The sequence below is a fragment of the Castanea sativa genome, chromosome 12 (genome assembly GCF_040712315.1).
Source record: "Castanea sativa cultivar Marrone di Chiusa Pesio chromosome 12, ASM4071231v1".
Classification (NCBI taxonomy): Eukaryota; Viridiplantae; Streptophyta; class Magnoliopsida; order Fagales; family Fagaceae; genus Castanea; species Castanea sativa.
The window spans coordinates 47390637-47411393 of record NC_134024.1 but is presented as its reverse complement, the minus strand read 5'-3'; the positions used below and the strand labels follow the sequence as shown (position 1 = coordinate 47411393).

Genomic DNA, 20757 nt, shown 5'->3' with positions numbered 1-20757 from the left:
CATTTTTATCTAATCAATTATGTATGTATGACCAAAATTTACAAAATGACAAAAATACTTAAGAAACTTTTAAAATAGCCAAAAAACACCATTAAAAAAAATTGACATTGCCCTAAATACATCAAAACCTTCCAATACTCCTAAGACCTCAAAACAACCAAAATACCTCCATAAATATTGCCAATGATCAAAAGAAAAATGATATGTCCACAATATTTTCACAACATTTTCACAACAAATCCTAAATGGCAAGTTGTTACTGGTTGTTATTATTAGGGCAAAAAAGTAATCTTAGTGTTGGGTTGAAATTTGAACCAATAACAACTAACCACCTATGATTTGTTCTGAAAATGTTGTGGACGTAGCACCTCTCTGATCAAAATATACCCAGAACTTTCAAAATGACCAAAATATTTATAAAACCTTTAAAATGATCAAAATACACACAAAACCTTCAAAATGACCAAAATAGTCCCAAAAACTCCAATATGACAAAATATACCTAAAACCTTCAAAATGATCAAAATATCATTAAAACCTTTAAAGGCAAAATACTTGCGGAAACATTCATTTATAATAATTGAAATATACCAAAAATCTCGAAAATGACCTAAATGTCCTTAAAATTTCAAAAAGATAAATGAAATACACCATAAACCTCCAAAATGACAAAAATATCGTTCAAAAACCTCTAGGATGATTGAAATATGCCCAAATCCACCAAATTGACCAAAATATCATTGAAACCTCTCAAATTTCCAAAATATTCCAAAACCTCTAAAATGGTTGGAATACATCCAAAACCTTTTGAATGGCCAAATTGAGGTTCTAATTTCAAATTGGTTGGAAATAGTTTCAAATGGAATTTTGAATAAGTTGGAAATAAGAGTAATAAACTTCTCTGTTGAACTAGTGTGCTTGCAAAATTGAAGTAGATTGGCAGGGACACTTGGTGCAAAATTATAATGCTTGTAAAATTTAATTAGAATAGCTAGCATTTGAAATAAAATAAGAGTACAAGTAGAATTTGATTTTAATCCTTTATTGAACTTCTTTGTTTTAATATATTACATATAAGCACATTGTATGACGATGTTAGAGTGAGAAACATGACGAAGCACAACATACTACCATAGTATGTCTATTTGACGAATAGATTAAATAACATGATAAATTGTAATTTGATGCTCAAATATGGGGTCTATTTAATTGTAGTAATAGAATTTTAATTTTTAGAATTTTTGAAACTTTATTAATACTCTATCACATATAGTGGACTATATTAGTATTTTTAATATACTAGTAGAGTGAGACACATGACCAAGCACATTGCATGACAATGTTAAGTATGTAAAATAAGGAACATAATCCTTTCCATTTAAAGTTTTCTCCACTTCATTTATTTTACGAGTAAGATTTTATTTTGTAGATATAATATTGTATAGACTGCCACATCATTTTAAATTATAATGATGTGATACTCTGTATTTTTTTAGATTTGTAAATTTTAATTTGAACAGTAAAATGAATCTATTCCAAATTGAGAGGATCATTTTCAATAGAACTAAAGAGTGAAGAGTTTGTCCACTTGATAAAGAGAGTATATTCATTTGGCTCAACACAATTTGTGATATCCAAATTTTATTATATAGTTAGCATATTATGTGTTATAAATATAGATAGGTTTAAGATTGATTTTTGCTTCGGCTTGATATTGTGAATGTTTTGAAATTTGAATTGTTTGTCTCCACTGGTAGTAGAGAAGAAATACAAACTTATATGTCACCAATTACAACAACAACAACAACAACAACAACAACAACAACAAAAAAAAAAAATCAACATTTATTTATTTATTACTATATTATTGAAATGAAAGTTTCATCAATCACATCCATTAATTATTAGATTAGTTTATGAGGTTTTTGTAATAAAATTTATAGCATTTCACGAAACAAACCCACTTTATTGATTGTAAACAAGAAAAATAAAAAGATGTAAAGGCAAACTAATTTCAAAACAAGGTGCACACTACACATACTTTAGGCAAGCATTGTTTGTATATTTGTCTAGATTTGATAGAGTTTGGAAGAAAGGCGTGGAGTGAGGAGAACTTCAAGAGGAGTTGCTCTGGGCAAGTTAATGCTTAGGCCTTCAGTCATGTTCACTGGCATATTCAATGGTGTTTGAAACTCAAATCCCTGAAGCAAGCGAGCTAGTGTCAAGTGTAACACTTGAAAGGCAAATTTTGAACCAGGGCAAGATCGTCTCCGAGATCCAAATGGTATGAACTCAAAATGTTGACCAGAAGCATCTACATTTGCATGGCTCGTGAGGAGCCTCTCTGGCAAAAACTCTTCAGCGTTCTCCCAAACTCTTGGGTCTCGATGCAACTTCCACACATTTACAAACAAATGAGTACCCTTTGGAATGTAATAGTCACACACATGACAATCTTCCATTGCCTCATGTGGGACAGACAGAGGGACTGGTGGGAATAAGCACAAGGATTCCTTGATTATGGCTTGGAGGTAAACAAGGTCATTATATTATGCTCTTCAACCCATCTTTCTCTTCCTACTTTGAGTTCGAGCTCTTCTTGGGCCTGCTTTAAAGCATGTGGGTTGTTCAATAATAAAGACAGGAGCCAAGTCAAGTTAATAGATGTAGTGTCTGACCCACCTAAGATGAGCATCTACAACAAGTAATTGAGACCACAATTAGAATTAGAATTTCATTCTAGTGCATTGCAATTTATAAATAGAATAAATTATATATTTTATAACTTATAACAATGATATTATTGAAATGAACCAATGTCAAGAAGTCGAACTAAGACCAGGACCAGGACCTTGATTAATTTCGGTGATTCCATTATGAATGAAGTACTAGCGCTGCTTGTTTCAAAGATTTATTAATTAGGGGTTAGGACAAACAAAGAATATCACTTTAGTTGAAGGATGTTTCTATAGTAGTAGCCAGGGTATTGGTTTTTCCTCTTGTAATTTTGGGTTTTATTTTTTATTTTTTATTTTATTGTCCTTCGTGTTGCTAAGGAATATTCTTTTTATGGGTTTAAGGTTTACATTTATAAAGGGCCTTGGTTTGGGCTCTTGTATATTGGGCATGGCACATATACAACATGTGTTCTAAAATTACTACATGTGGGCTTTATATTTCATTCTGTGTACGAGAGTACTAGGTGGAAGATTTGCTTCTTTTAAATCAAATGAAATTTCCTCCTATACAATCACGACATGGATGTCATATTTAGGTGAAAAAAAAAACTTTTAAGACATCGGGTGTATGTGAAGTGGAGTGTAAAAATATGTCTATTGCTTATAATTCTATAAATTAACAAATTGTGAATAATAAGACAAAAACATACCGTTGCTGTTGCCTTGATGATAGTTTCACGCGTGTGGCCAAACATAGAGTTCTCTTCAATCTTATTTAGCATCACATCAATGAAGTCCAACTTGTCACTTGGCTCGTCACCATTAACCCTCCTCGTAGTATGTTCATCAACCCAACTTCCTGCTAGAGAATCAAATTCCTTTGCAACACGCTTCATGAATTTCACTTGCCCAAACAGATCAATCCATTTTAGAAATGGAATTAAATCCGAAATTACTGGGACCCCAGCTGCATACATAAAATCTTTAATAATTTTCCCTATATGTTGTGCCTCTTCATCATTTCCATCATTACCAAAATATCTCTTCCCTGCAATCACTTTGGTGATTATATTCAAGCTTAGGCGTCCAATCCACTCACTAATAACCACCTTAGCTTGGTTGTTATTGTGCTTGTTGCTTTTGCAAAGAGAGTACAAATCTGTAACCAAAGTGTCAACCTCGGAGACTCTCATGCTTTTAAGTGTCTCTAGGTGGCGACTAGAGAGGAGTTCAATCATGACTAGCTTTCGCATCTCTCGCCAATATGTTCCATATGGTGCAAACCCAAATGCTGCATAGTTGTAAACGAGGTACTTTCCATGGCTAGACATTGGACGAGACGCGAAAGCCTTGTCGTTTGTAGTGAAACACTCCTTGACTGCCTCATGATTGCTAATCACAAGTGCACGTTTCATGCCGAATCAGAACATGAAGGTTGGACCATGTTTGTCAGCCATGGCTGCCATGGTTCGGAACATTGGGATTTTGCCAAGAAATTTATGAATGTGACCTATGATTGGTAAGGCACCTGATGGTTCTGGGGGTAAGATACTATTATTTTTGTTACTAACAATTCTAACACTCCAAAGCTTGTATGAAAGTGACACCAATACTAAGACTCCCAAAATTGCAAGTAGATGAGAGATGATTTCCATCATCTCCCTCAAACTTAGGAGCTTTTTTACTTCAAATTTGGTGGGTTCTAAGGGTGAGACCTGAGATGAGAGAAAAACAAATGAAAGAATGTCAATTAGTAGCTTGAATATTGAATTGGGTTGCACAAAATAATCACTTTTGTAACTTTTATAGATGGTTTATTACAGTGACTATCAATGAGTGTTGGCAAGTAAAAAACAAAACTAGTACTCATGCAAGGAATTGGTCAAAATGGAAATCCTTGGACAATTGAAAAGTCTTTGCACGAAACAATACGGCTTGTTTTTTTTAATGTAGAAATGCTTTCACAATTCGGCATGTGCATGCAAATGTTAAATTAAGTTTATCATGAGCATGATATCAACATTAAAATATATTATATATATATAAAAAAAAAACCTTAAATACATTTATTTTAATACCGACTATGCCTTTGATCCCAAGGAAAGAGAATTTAGATTCGTGGATGGTTGTATTGACCATTAACTCCAACGTCAATGATGACTTTTCTTGGGTTCACATGATACATCAAAGTAGATTCGGTCAATCTGATTGGAAGCTTACTAGAGTTTGTTAGTACAAAAGGGTTAGTGATACAAGTTTTTCAATTAAAAATGTCTAGAAGGAATTTTTTTCTTACCAAAAAAATAATTCTAAGATTAAGCGTGGAAATACAAAATAAATGCATTGGAAGAAAATGAAGTTCCTAATCAAATGCAATTACATATTCAAAAAAAAAAAGGTGTAATTACGCATACACAATAATTATTTTTGGTAGAAGTTTTAAATAATGGAAAATATAAGTTTTCAAAACACATGCATTCCGTCACTCGAATATTAGAATTTCAAAAAAAAAAAAAGATTTAGAATATTTGGCTAATACATTGAGACTTTGACTTGACTTGGCATAATCCGGGTGATTATGAATGTGTAAATTTGTTCAATTCACTACAACTTGATTTGGCATAATCTTGCCGATTTGCCGATTACCAGTTTTTTTGTCACTAAACAGTAGCCTAGACTTGAGATTTCGTACTCATTTTATAATTTAAGAAAAAAAAAGTGAAAAGACAAAAATGTTGATAACAAAAATTAAACCATTTTAAAAAAAAATGATGAAGCCATAAAGGAAAAGTTGATAAGAACGATTAAATTGTTATTTCTATCTGGAAATTGATAAAATAGTATACTTGGTAATTAAATATGATATTTACTTGAAGCAATGTTGCAATGTCCATGAGATAATTAATATAATTTTCACTTGGAGGAGTAGGATCAACCACAACTTCTAAAACCTAACTTTTATTAAAATGGTATTAATAAATTTAAGGTCTTTATTACTGACGAGTATCAAGATGAGATTGTCTAGGTAAAAGATGATCTTATCCACACCCAAGTCGGGGATGAGGGTAAGTGTAAAATCCCAACATCATACGTTGTCCTTTGAGGCGAGCCAGGTGAGCACACATTGAAGGCGCAAATAAATGCAATCAGGACATCTAATAAGTAATGATTGCGCCGGACCAGTTACAAGAGCAGTAATGGCTCAACAGTCACCCGTTACACCTTAAATGGAATCATCATTGTCAATTAATGCCGCATTCCTCTCAGGAGAAAATTGCTCAAAGCAGCATTAACAAACATAACTGCACCGACCCAAAGCAAACTATAAAAAGGAAATGGAACTCAGGTAAAAGGGGCAAAGAAAATTAGAGAGGGAATTGTGAGAAACTTCTTTTGATAATTGATAAGCTGACTTTAGCATCGGAGCATTCTCAGCTGGTGTCAAGCTAGCGAAAACCTCCTTTGCCTTTCTTTTCTTAACAGCAGGTACCAGAGATTGTCCATTGGTATTGATGACGAGCATACTGACAAGGTCAAGATTCGGCTTCATCAGTTTTGCGCTGTCTATGGGAAACGACAAGTTGATCCTTTCTTCAACCATCACGCTCCTATCGATAAAGCTCCTATCACTTGATGGACTCTACACCAGCACCACCCCCAGATCCTGTGGTAATGGCTCAACAGATTCAAGCTCTAACAGCGAACGTACAAGAGCTAATGAAGCAGAATGAAGAGTTGAAGCGCTGAGCCCGTCCTGAGGGAAGCAATGCCTTGCATCATTGACGTAGTTGTAGCAGACATGACGAGGAGGCTAGTAGCCCTGAAAATAATAAGGGAAAAGATGCAACTGAATACACAAGGCAGTCCATGCATGACAATGATCACATGATGAAGAGCTTAAAAGGGAACTTGACTAAGTGAAGAATGCAATGAAAGGGAAGACAGTGATGAACCTCGATGGCATGCTCAAACAAACAAATTCACCTTTCACAACCAGTGTTTTGGAGTGCCCTTCGCCTCCAAAGTTTTGTTTACCGCAACTGGAGTTCTATGATGGCATAAAGGACCCTTTTGACCACATAGGGGCCTTCAAGACCATCCTGAACCTCCAACAGACCCCGAATGAAGTTATCTGCAGATCTTTCCTTGCCACCCTTAGAGGGGCTGCTAGGGTGTGGTTTAGTAAGTTGCCAGCATCTTCCATAGCAAATTTTGAACAGCTAAGTGACTCGTTTGTTCACCATTTCATTGGAGGACAGTGTCACAAGAGGCCAACCTCTTACTTGTTAGCAGTAAGGTAACAAGAAGGGGAAAGCCTAAAGGATTATGTAAAATGTTTCAACAAGGCTGTAATGGAGATTGACGAAGTTGACGACTAAGTGATAATGACAACCTTCCAGGCAGGGCTTAATAACCCATATCTCGTCTTTTCATTTGGAAAGACGCCACTAACCTCTATGACAGGTCTCCTATTCAAAGCCCAGAAGTATATGAACGGAGAGGATGCCCTTACTGTGAAGGGGCTAACAAGAAAACAGAAAGAGGAGGAACTTGGTGACTCTCATGGTAAGAAGAAGGATCGTAAGGATTCATACTCGGAAACGAAGACCAGCAAGAGTAGTTCTGACACTCTGAAGAAGAAGATGAACTTCAGTCCTTTAGTGATGCCTGCAAACAAAAATCCTGATGCAGATTAAGGATGAACCAAGGCTAAAATGGCCCAAGCCATTAAGCACGTGCTCTAGGAAACGTGACCTAAAGAAGTATTGCTGTTTTCATAAGGATCATGGCTATTATATTAATGAATGCTACGATCTGAAGGAATAGATAGAAGAACTGATTCAACGGGGAAAACTCCAAAAGTTCATCAAGAGGGACCACCACCACTGACCAAGGGCTGATGACAAACCCCATGACGATGTCAAGGATGACAGACGAGATCATCCAAAACAAGCTGTGGGAGAAATCTGAACGATAATAGGGGGACCTATGTCAGGAGGGTCATACAAGTCTTTGAAGAAGGCTTATTATAGGCAAATCAACAGTGTTCACATCAAACATTCGTCTCCAAAGTGTCGATGATCAGAGATTGACGATATCACATTTTCTGAACAAGATGCAGGTGGGATTAAGTAACCCCACGATGATCCATTCATCATTATGCTAGAGATTGAAGGTTTCAAGACAAGGAGAGTATTGGTTGATAAAGGGTGCTCTGCAGACTTAATGTAAATGACGGCCTACTAATAGTTGAGGTTGGATCCGAAGAAGCTTAAACCTTTCGATTCCCCACTAGTTAGTTTCAGTGGAGATAAAATTTATCCAAGAGGAATTACCTCATTGTCCGTCACAACTGGAACATATCCAACCCAAGTAACAAACCAAGTCAATTTCCTGATCGTCGATTGTCCATTGTCCTGTAATGTCATCTTGGGACAACCTACACTACATCGACTTAAGGCTGTAACCTCGACTTATTGCCTGAAAGTGAAGTTTCCAACCCCACTTGGGATAGGGCTAATATATGGGGATCAGCTTTTGGCTAGAGAGTGTTACCAAGTAGTACTAGCTTCAAGAGAGAACCATGCCTGGGTGGTGGAAAAAGAACCAAGGAAACCTACTCAAGAGCTGGAAGAAGTGCGTTTAGTAGAAGGAGACGCTACCAAGGTAACAAAGGTGGGAGCAGGACTTGACTTAAACCTAAAGGGCAAGATCGTGGAATTCCTGAAGCAGATGCTGGATATTTTCTTCTAGACTCACGAAGACATGCCAAGCATAGACAACAAAGTGATAGAACACAAGCTGAATGTCGATCCTACCAGAAAGCCCGTCTAGTAGAAGCGGCGAGTTTCTGCTCCAGAGAGGAACAAAGCTATTATGGAAGAGGTGGAGAAGCTTTTGACAACTGGGTTCATCAGGGAGGTCTACTACCTTGAATGGCTAGCCAATGTCGTCATGGTGAAGAAGTCCAACAGGAAATGACGCATGTGTGTTGACTTTACAGACCTCAACCGTGCCTGCCCGAAGGATAGCGTTCCACTTCCCAGGATTGACCAGCTAGTGGACTCAACAGCAAGCCATGAGCTATTGACCTTCATGGACGTATTTTCAAGCTACAACCAAATCCGCATGAACGAGGAGGACCAAGAGAAAATGGCCTTTGTTACTAGCCAAGGCTTATACTGCTACAGGGTTATGCCATTTGGTCTGAAGAATGCAGGGGCAACTTATCAGAGGTTGGTGAATCAGATGTTTAACAAGCAGATTGGATGGAACATGGAAGTCTATGTGGACGACATGCTCGTGAAAAATCAAGAAAGCAGAATTACACCTGGACGACCTTAAAAAGACTTTTAATACATTGAAGTAGTACCATATGAAGTTAAACCCAACGAAATGTGTATTTGGGGTCTCATTAGGCAAGTTCTTGGGATTTATGGTTTCACAACGAGGCATAGAGGCTAATTTGGAGAAAGTAAAAGCTATACTAGACATGACTTCCCCAAAAAATGTGAAGGAAGTACAGAGGCTGACGGGGGGAGTCACAGCTTTAAACAGGTTCGTCTCTAGAGCCACTGATAAATGCCTCCCATTTTTCAAAACATTGAAGCAGGCTTTCCAATGGACTGACAAATGAAAAGAAGCCTTCCAGGCCCTCAAAGACTACTTGTCCAAACCACCCCTCTTGAGCCCGTCTATTGTAGGAGAGGATTTATTCCTATATTTAGCTGTTTCCCAAATAGTTGTGAGCTCAGCACTGATTTGTGAAGAGCTCAGGATCCAAAAGCCAGTTTATTACACAAGTCAGGCTTTCCAGGGCGCAGAAGCAAGATACCCAAGAATAAAGAAGTTAGCTTTTGCGCTAGTCATCACGTCAAAGAAGCTTCGTCCCTATTTTTAGGCACACACGACATAGCAGGGAGAATGGTCTAGTGAACAGTGGAATTAAGTCAATTCGACGTTGATTATCGGCCTAGAATGGCGATCAAGGTCCAAGCGTTGGCAAATTTTGTCACTGAGTTCACTATGGCTGATCCAAATCCAGAAGCAGATTACTGGACAATGTATACAGATGGGTCATCAGCATGAGGTGTAGGCAGAGTAAGAGTGATTCTCTTATCCCCTGAGAAAGACGTCTTCAGATATGGGGTCAAGCTTCAGTTCCCAGCAATGAATAATGAAGCATAGTATGAAGCAGTCTTGATAGGCTTGAGGGTTGCAAAAGCCTTGGGTGTGAGAAACTTGAAACTAAACTCTGTCTCAAAGCTCATGATAGGACAAATGAACTATGAATACAAGGCTAAGGAGGATAGGATGAAGAGGTACTTAGCATTGACCAATCAGTTAATTTCTAACTTTGATAATGTCAAGATTACTCAGGTACCCCAGGAGGTAAATTCCAAAGTGGACAAGGTTGCTAAGCTAGCATCATCGGAGATCGATGAGCGACGACCTGGAATGTACATGGAGGTGCAATACCTCCTAAGTATTGAGGGGTTTGGCATGAGTTATGTCTAGTAAGGAGAAAGCTAGTTGGATCCAATAATCACATACATCAAGGATGGTAACCTCCCTACAGATCCTGTGGAAGCCAAGAAAGTCAAATTTAAGTCGTCTAGATTTACAATCTTGAATGACGAGCTTTACAAGAGGGGATTCTCACAACCTTACTTCAAGTGCCTCGATCCAAAAGATGCTAAGTATGTGCTAAGGGAAATCTATGAAAAGGTATGCAGAAATCACTCTGGGCCACGATCAATCGTTGGGCAAGTTGTTCGAGCAGGATATTTCTAGCCAACTATGCAGAAAGATGCAGTTCAGGTTGTCCAGAGATGTGATAAGTGCCAACGGTTTGGAAACGTACAACATGTCCCAGCGGAGCACTTGACTAGTATCACCTCACCGTGGTCGTTCTCCATGTGGGGAATCGACATAATGGGCCCCCTACCCCTGGTAAGAAACAGGTAAAATTCCTAGTCGTCGTTATTGATTAATTCACAAAGTGAGTGGAAACAGAACATTTGGCAGTTATAACGAATGCCAAGATACAACACTTCGTGCGGAAAAACCTTGTGTGTCGATTTGGAATTCCACGAGTCACCATTTCCGACAATGGACGACAATTTGGCAGCCACAAGTTTAGGGATTTCTACAAGGAGCTAGGAATAAGGAACCACTATTCTTCACCTGGTCATCCACAGGCCAATGGCCAGACATAAGTCACAAATCGTACTTTGCTCAAATTGATCAAAACCCAACCTGAGGGGGCAAAAGGGACATGGCATGACGAGCTTCCAAGAGTGTTATGGGCTTACAGAACGACAGTGAGGACACCAATAGGCGAGACGCCCTTCAAGATGGCGTTTGGAACTGAGGCAATAGTTCCTATGGAAGTTGGAGTGTCAAGCCTTAGAAGGGTATGTTATGATGAGAAAAGTAATGACGAGGGCCTCAAGCTAGCTCTAGATTGTTTACCCGAGGTCAGAGATGACGCAGCCCAAAGAATGGCCTTGTATTAGGAGAGGATGACGAAGTACTACAACCAGAGGGTCAAGTTGAAACGTTTTAATCCTAGAGATTTTGTTTTGTGGAAATTTTCACAGGCTACCAAAGATCCAAACGAAGGGAAACTGGGCCCCAACTAGGAAGGCCCAAACAAGGTCGTCCATTATTCAAGGAGAGGAAGCTACTACTTAGAGGACACAAATGGGGAACCTTTGCCTCATCCATGGAATGAAGAGCACCTTAAAAGTATTATCAATGAGGGAGCGGATTCTCATCCCTAATAAGTTCCAGGGTTTGAAACATCTCGTTTATTCATTCACAGATAAGTGGGACACCAATTTCATTGTTTTATGCATTTATTTTTTCTCAGTACTTTATTTTCAGCACCTTTTGTGTTTCCATGAAGTATTACCCTTGTAACCCCCCTTTATAAACAAGGATGAATAAAATAGACGAAGCGTCAACAGAAGCTATTTCTTTTCATGACAGATACGTCAAGGAAAAATTCTACTTTATTCGAAAAGAAAAGCCCAAAGAGCAAAGGTCATGATAGAAAACCCTGATGAGTCTAAATCATGATCAAGTGATAAAAACGTTAAGTTTAAATCACAAACAAGGATAAGTTTAAATCACAAGGATAAAAGCATGGTCAAATGACAAGGTTCAAGTCCAATTTATGTGATGAAAATGATAAGTTTAAATCACAAGGATAAAAGCTTCGTCAGATAACAAGGATAAAAGCTTCGTCAGATAACAAGGTTAAAGTCCAATTTATGTGATAAAAACGATAAGTTTAAATCACAAGGATAAAAGCTTCGTCAAATAACGAGGTTAAAGTTCAATTTACGTGACAAAAATGATAAGTTTAAATCACAAGGATAAAAGTTTCGTCAATATAAATGACGAGGTTAAAGTCCAATTTACGTGATAAAAACGATAAGTTTAAATCACAAGGATAAAAGCTTCATCAATATAAGTGACAAAGTTAAAAGTCCAATTCATGTGACAAAAACGTCAAATTTAATCATGAGGATGAAAACCTTGTCAATATAAGTGACGTGGTCAGAATCCAAGTCAAGTGGTGAAAACGATAAGTTGGGTGAATATTTCAACCCAAACTCACAAAGGACTCCATCAACATGAGCGACAATGCTTTAAAAAGGTCAAATCACGAGGTCAAAAGATTCAGCCAAGCACAGCTCATAAGCTAAATGAAAAAAGTTAAATTCGCAAAGATAAGCAACAAAGTCATAGCACGAACAAAGCAATAAGTTGTTCAAAAGCCTCAAAACAAGGAGGCAACCATTGTTTGTTAAAAACCCCAAGAACAGAAGGGGAGCCTATTGTTCTTAAAAAAAAGAAAAAAAAAAAAGAAAAAAAGAAAAAGAAAAGAGAAATCATGAAGGAGGGGCGGTAGATTCGTCAACTTCTTTTCCTTCAGCAGCCTTGTTCGCAATGGAGTCTTTCTCCATGTCACTAGACTCAACTTCTTCCAACTCCTTTGCTTCGTCTTCAAGATTCTCGGTATCAATCTTCTCAAAATCCAAACCAAAAAAATCTACGACCAAGCTGTGGTGTTTCGTGGTCCACTGGCGTAGAAGCTCAAACCCTTTAATGTAATGCATGAACTGAAGGTCTGAAAATTTATGACTGCTTAAACTTCTGGATGATTTTGTCTATCTCTTTGTTAGTCTTCAAGAGAGCAGCCTAAATCTCCATGTCCGTCTGAACGACCAGAGCCTTTTCTATGCGCAAGGCCTCAATAAGCTCCTTTATTTTCTGGTTCACCTCATTCCTCTCGTTCATGACAGCAATCAGATCTTTTTTTGAACTAGGAGCATTCAATCTCAACGGATTCTACTTTTGATGTAGCCACTATAACCTTCTCCTCCACGTTTAAATAATCAATGGTGATATGTAATGACTCCCCAATGACCTAATTAGGAAAAAGTAAATAAGGGAAGAAATTATGCACACCCACACATACAGACAAATCCAAAAAGAGATGTTGAAAGGACATTATTACATACCTGCCCCAACTTATGGATATGTCTACTGACGAGCTCATGGGAGGGAATGGACGATAAACCCTTCAGTTCATCATTGGTAATCACATTGTGTGCGCGGTCCAGAGTTGTAGCAGGGTCATCCCATACACTCATCCCAACTTTGCTTTTGCCTTTTGCATGAGTAAGCGAAGGAGTAGCGGAAATTACTTTGAAAGACGGGGTTGGAGAAGGAGGGGCGACATGAATAGGTGGAAGAGTAGCGGCATCAACTTTCTCATCACTTAGCTTTCTTTTCTTCAAATTAGAAGTCAAGTTGGCTAGAGGTTCATTTTTCAAGTCTTTAATGCGGGCATATTTGTCTTTGTTGTATCTAGTGGTCATCTCTGTAAAATAAAAAATTAAAATTAAAAAAAAAAAAGTGAAAGGTAATTCCCAATTAGACAATAGACGGAATTAAGAAAGACAAAGTAAGGGACAAACGATCTCACTTTTCTCTTCCCAGCGAATTTTCTCTAAAACGTACTTTGAAGGTTCGGGGCCTAAGCAACAGTCATACAAATGACGAGGATCAATGAAGTCGTCGAAATCCTCTATTTCACGAGCGTAGGCAAGGGTGGCACAAACCCAGTGGCGGTATTTATCTTCCAGGTCAAGATGATCAAGAGCTGTGAAGAATTATAGGAAGAATTTTATTAGATGAGTAATCAAGATATGGAAGAAAGACAAAAAAAGGATAACGGAAATATGCACCAAGTGTCGAAACTTCCCATTTTTGTAGTAATCTTGGGACTACCCCCTAGAAATCGTCGGACAAGGTTTTCCAACCCGTTCTAGAAATGAAAAAATATTGTGATTTCCAATCACGAAAAGATGAGGGAAATCCCCTAACAATCCTAGATTTCCTATCCTAAGGTAGGAGTTAAAAATACCCAAAGTAGGTAGAAGCCTTCAAACTTTACAAAAACAAAAACTCATTTAAAGTGATCATCTCCCCTTCACAAGCAAACACCCAAATCGACATACAGCTTATTATCGTCCTCCAAGCGTTAGGGACGAGCTGACCAAGGGCGATCTGAAGTTCACTTAGGAGATGCAAAATAAACGGGTGAATAGGGAAGTGAAGGCCACACAAAAAGTTAGCCTCGTAAAAACACACCTCTCTGTGAGCAAAGTTGCAAGCTTTCTCACGCAGGTGAGGTAGTCTAATAGAGGTCCCTTTAGGAAATTGAAACCTCTTCCTAAACCCTTTAGATGACTCTCTTTCAAGGAACAAGATTTAAAAAGAGCATGCAAGGGGCGTGAAGAAGAAGACAAGGGTAATTTTGAGGCAGCGATGTCCACTACCCTACTCAAAGAGTCTGCATAGAAAGATAACCCAGTCTCCAATTCACTAGACCGAACATCATCTACCCTATATTGGATGGCGGCCATCTTCGAATGGTGTTTTATCAGAGATTGGCGGATTAAAGGATAAAGAAAAAGTAAAACAGGCCTAAGGGCAGAGGAACGGGGAACAAACAAGCCTACTTGAGGACGTTGACCTGAGGAATATTATAAGAAAACTCCTAACCGAGCAAAGAAAAATGAGACTGAGGGGCACTCTTGACTAAGGAAATCAAAACCAACCATTAAAGCATAGAGAAAAGAAGCCTTACCAAGAAAATATGAAGAATGAAGGTTTCCCAGGTGCGCTAAAGTTCAGACCAAATAAGGTGGAGAGAGAGGAAAAATTTTTCTTTCTAAAAGGAAAATTGAGAATTAAGGCGCGCCAGAATTAAGGAAATTTCACACGTACTAAGAATTGAAGAATGACACGTGTTCGCTTCTGGGAAAGTAGTCATTTCGCATTTAAAACAAAGGGCCAAGTTTCAAGAATCAAGAAGATATGAAACGTCACGTCCAGTCATATTCTTGAGGTCATCCAATTTCTGACAACCTAGGAATGGGGGGCAACTGACGAGTATCAAGATGAGATCATCTAGGTAAAAGACGATTTTATCCACACCCAAGTCGGAGACGAGGGTAAGTGTAAAATCCCAACGTCATACGTCATCCTTTGAGGCGAGCCAAGCCGGCACACATTGAAGGCGCAAATAAATGCAATCAAGACAGCTAACAAGCAATGATTGCACCAGACTAGTTACAAGAGCTGTAATGGCTCAACAGTCACTCGTGGAATCACCATTGTCAATTAATATCACATTCCTCTCAGGAGAAAAATGCTCAAAGCAGCATTAACAGACATAATTGCACCGACCCAAAGCAAACTATAAAAACGAAATGAAACTCAGGTAAAAGGGGTAGAGAAAATTAGAGAGGGAATTGTGAGAAACTTCTTTTGATAACTGATAAGCTGACTTTAGCATCGGAGCAATCTCGGTTGGTGTCACGCCAACAAAACCTCCGTTGCCTTTCTTTTCTTAATAGCAAGTACCAGAGATCATCCATTGGTATTGACGAGGAGCATACTGACGAAGTCAAGATTTGGCTTCATCAATTACCATAATTCAAGCTAGGATTTTACGTTTATTGTTGCAAATATGATCTTGCATCATATATGAATGACTTCATTTTGCATAAAATAATAAAATTTTTAGTTGCAATAGTAGGATTATTATATAAAATAATAAGTTTTCTACATAAGATGAATACGTTCTCAAAAAAAAAAAATGGCGAATTTCACATAAAACATTAGTTTTTCATACATTCAAACATGCCTCGATAATGATTTCACTTGGATTTGGGGCTAGTCATACATATTCCAGTCTACAAGCAAGGTAACGTGTCCACCCTCCCTTTCACATGAGGCAAACAACAAGTGGACTAAATGTTAGACAGTGACGATGAAATCAAGATTTAGGGGTTACAATTTATAATCAATTTAGACTCTTCAAAGGTCTGCGAGCAACTAGATGGCTACTATTTTTTAAATGCAGAAATGCTTTCTCAATTCCTCATGTGCGTGAAAATGTTAAATTAACTTTATATGAGCAAGACATCAACCATTTATAACTCTATTTTATTAGCAACATTGTCTTTGTTCCGAGGAAAGAACTACGTACGGACAAGTGGATATTCTTAAGAATTACTGGTTTGGTAATTAGGTTCATGCATGGATGGTTATATTGGAGTCAATGATGACTTTCTTGGCTTGGTTCTCATTTGACATACTAAGTTCATAACACAAATCTTCAATCTCATTTTATACTCTAATTATGGTATGTCATATGTCTAATTTTTATTTTTATAAATTTTTAAACTTTGATTTTTTATAAAGAGAATAAACATAAATACATGGTATGTTATTGTTAGAAATACTGAATGATTGTATTGTATTTCTCACTAAAACAATATACATGAGTATCTTTATATAAAAGGCATATAAGTGCAGTACAAGTAAGACTGTAGTACAAGAATGTGTGCTATACAAGTAATCTAGTTAGGCCTAAAGCTCATAATACTATACACGTTAACAGCCCCCCTCAACCTCAAGGTGGATGTGAGACCAGCTTGAGGTTGTCAACTAAATCACAAAGGCGTCCCTTAGAATATGACTTGGTAAATATGTCTGCAAGTTGATCTTTGGAGGAGACGGAGAAGAGCTTGAGAGCACCATGAACAAGATGATAACGGATAAAATGACAATCAATATCGATATGTTTAGTCCGTTCATGGAAGACATCATTGTGAGTAATATGAATGACACTCTGATTATCACAATAAAGAGGAGTAGCAGAGGACGTAGACAAACATAAGTCCTTAAGAAGCCATCGTAGCCAAAGGAGCTCAGATGTGGTATCAGCAAGGGCACAATATTCTGCTTCAGTACTGGAGCGGGCCACAAAGGTTTGTTTCTAACTTCGCTAGGAAATCAAGGAAGAGCTAAGGAGGAAACAATAGCCAGTGGTGGACCTGCAATTAGGGGGATCTCCTGCCCAATCAGCATCAGAGAATGCACGAAGTACAAAAGGAGACTGAGCTAAGTAGAAGAGGCCATGGAAGAGAGTGCCCTTCAAGTATCAAAGAATGCACAAAATAACAGCATAGTGAGTCAATCGTGGAGCAGACAAATACTGACTGACCTGATGAACAACATAGGAAATGTCTGGACAAGTAACTGTGAGATAAACTAGGCTGCCAACCAATCGTCTGTAAAGAGAAGGATTAGACAATGGTTTCCCCTCCGAGTGAGCGCATTAAGCTCAATTGGAGTGTCAACATTCTTGCTGTCAGTGAGTCCAGCTCGAGACAAAAGGTCAGAAGCATACTTGGCTTGAGTAATATAAAGACCATCTGTGGAATGAGTGATTTCAAGACCCAAGAAATAGCTAAGGTGTCCAAGATCTTTCATCTCAAACTACTGACTGAGAAAATCCTTGAGTTCTTGTATGCCACTAAGGTCATCACTAGTTATGATCATATCATCGACATAGAGGAGAAGTAAAATGGTGCCTTTATTAGTGCGACGAAGAAATAAGGCAACATCATAAAAATTGGTAGTGTAACCCAAGCAAAAGATGGTAGAGCTGAACATTGCAAACCAAGCTGGTGGAGCTGTTTAAGACCATACAATGCACGTCGAAGGCGACAAACCTTGCTTGATTCAACAGAGAGACTTGAAGGAGGTTGCATGTAAACTTCTTCACTCAATCCCTATTAAGGAATGCATTTTTAACATCCATCTGAAAAAGATCCTATTTTCTAGCAGCGGCAATAGCCAAGAGGGCACGAACAAATGAAATGTGAGCAACTAGAGCAAAGGTCTCTTCATAATCAATCTCATACTCTTGTGTAAAACCTTTTGCAACAAGACGAGCCTTATAGCGCTCAATGGACCCATCAGAGTGAGTCTTAATCTTGTAGATCCACTTACAACCAACCACAGATTGTCCACAAAGAAGAGTAGCCAGATCCCAAGTATGGTTTTTGGTTAATGCATTAAGTTCCTCTTTCATTGCAATCGGCCATAAAGGGTCAGTGGAGGCCTCACAATAGGTCTGAGTCTTGTGGAGTGTAGCAAAGGTAGTGTAACAATGATAATCAAGTAAATGTGTAGGAATTGATCTTACCCGGGTTGAGTGGCGAGATGGAATGTCTTGCAGAGGATCTTCAGGTGGAGCAGGAGTAAAGGACCCAGGCTCAGGTTGGGGTAGCTCGTCATCAACCTGTTCATCTTCAACCTGTCCAGAAGGAATATCAAAAATATCTAGAGGTTGGAGAAGGAACATGAGACTCGTCTGGAAGAACTTCTAAAACAGAAGAGGTAGTTAGGGAAGAATGAAAGTGAGAGAGTTCAACAAATAAGCGGTGTTCCTAGAAGACAATCTTACGAGAAACACGAAGACGATGAGACATAGGATCATAACATTGATACCCCTTTTGTGTCTCACCATAACCAAGGAAACAACAAAGTCTAGACTGAGGCTCAAGTTTGTTGTGCTCATGAGGCTGAAGAAGAACGAAACAAATAGATCCAAAAGAGCGAAGGTGATGATAGTTAGGGGGTGACCCAAAGAGGCGCTCATACGGAGTTTGATTATGGATGACAGTGTTTGGAATGCAGTTAATGGCATGAACAGCATGAAGAGCAGCTTCACCCCAAAATGGAAGAGGAACTTTGGCAGAAAGAAGAAAAGCATGAACAGTGTCAAGAATGTGACGAAATTTTCGTTCAGCTCGACCATTTCGCTGAGAGGTACTTGGACAAGTTAGATGATGTACTATGCCATAGGAGTGTAACAGAGCTTGAAAAGCAACTTGAGTATATTCAAGAGCATTATCAGATCGAAAAATTTTGATACATTTGGAGAATTGTGTTTCAACCATTTTTGCAAAGTTACTGTATATTGGCAAAATTTCAGAATGAGATTTCATAGGAAATATCCAACTATAATGAGAATAATCATCAATAAAAACAACAAAATATTGAGATCCACCAATACTAGCAACAGGAGAAGGTCCCCAAACATCAGAATGAATTAACTCAAAAGTGCTATTAGAAATAGAATCACTATTATTAAAAGGTAAAGCTGGTTGTTTTCCTAACTGGCATGAAGTACAATTAAAATTGTCTTTGGACACAGAACCTAACAGACCCTTAGAAGCTAACTGTTATACACGAGAAGAGGGTGCATGACCAAGACGAGAATGCCAAAGTGCGAGAGAAGGTAAGGAAGAAACCACGGCAACAGTAGCAGCAACAAACACTAGAACAACAAGTGGAAGATGAAGACATGGGAAACATATGCCCAACTTTAGGACCGGTCCCAAGCTCTTGTCCCGCCCTCGGATCTTACACAATGCACCCAAAATAGTAAAAAATAAGGCGATATTCTAGTTCAGCTAATTGTCCTATAGAGCACAAATTATAGGGTAGGTCAGGTACATGGAAGACCCTAGGAACAGAGATGTTGGATGTCGAAACAAAACTTAGACTATTCCCATGCATGGTGGAACCATCAGCTATATGAATATTTAGAGGATGTGGTGCAGGGTCAAGTTTGGAGAATAAGGATGAGTGAGGTGTCATGTGATTGCAACAGGCAAAATCAAAAAAACAAGTTTGAGACTTACCGGGTAAAACTGAAGGAGCAGTGGAAAGAGATGCATTACCAGTCATACGAACAGCTTGAGCTATGATCTCCTGTAGTTCAGTGGGTGAGTGGTTGATAGTGGATCCAGAAGACTGGGACTCAGCTGAAATGAGAGGCATTAGCAGAGTAGACTCAGTATGAGCAACTACAGCAATAGATTTGTTGCGACGGTAAAAAGTCTCAATAGTGTGCCTAGGACGCTTGCAATAGTTGCAGATCTTTTTATTGTTTTGCTTGTGACAATGGCTAGAGCCAAAGGGATCACCTGATCACTGAGGTTGCTCTATGGGTGGAGCAGAAGGAGTAAGAGCCAGAACATTAAACTTATTCTGGGCTTGAAGGGTTGCAAGGCTAGCTTCTTCTCTTACTAACTCGTACGCAGTAGTATTAAGAGAGGAAGGAGGACTACGATTAAGAAGCTGATCTCGAATGGGCTCATAGTCCTTGTGAAGTGACATTAGGAACTCATAGAGACGAAATTCATCTCTAACAGCGGCATATTTTTGAGCATCTTTTGAGCATGCCCAAGTTGGATTAGAAAGGTCAATTTGGTCCCAAAATGAAGTGAAGCTGATCATAGTAGTCATTGATGGATTGCCCTGGTTCTTGCCTGATTTGATGCAATTCAACCACTAACTGATATTTCATGGATCCATGCGTAATGGAGTATCTTTTGGCCAACATATCCCATGCTGATTTTGCATCATCAAAACTGCCCAACAAATTGGAGATGGAGGGAATGGAAGTGTTTCGAATCCATGTGAGGATCATGTGATTGTGACTATCCCATTCAATCATGCGACTGAGGAAGGTAGTATCTTCTTCACTTGCCCCCTTCACAGGAATAGTGATCGCACCAGTATAATAATACTAGAGCATGCGACCCTTAAGAAAACTGCGCATAGCTTGAGACCAAGATAAGTAATTCTTATTCTTCTCTAATACAGTATTGATGGGGCGAGGAAGAAAAAC

General features: G+C 38.5%; 1 pseudogene; it reads right to left on the bottom strand.

Annotated features, from left to right (window-relative positions):
* Positions 1-1954: 1954 nt before the first annotated feature.
* LOC142621020 (vinorine hydroxylase-like) lies at positions 1955-4437 on the bottom strand (annotated as a pseudogene).
* Between the last annotated feature and the right edge of the window lie 16320 nt (positions 4438-20757).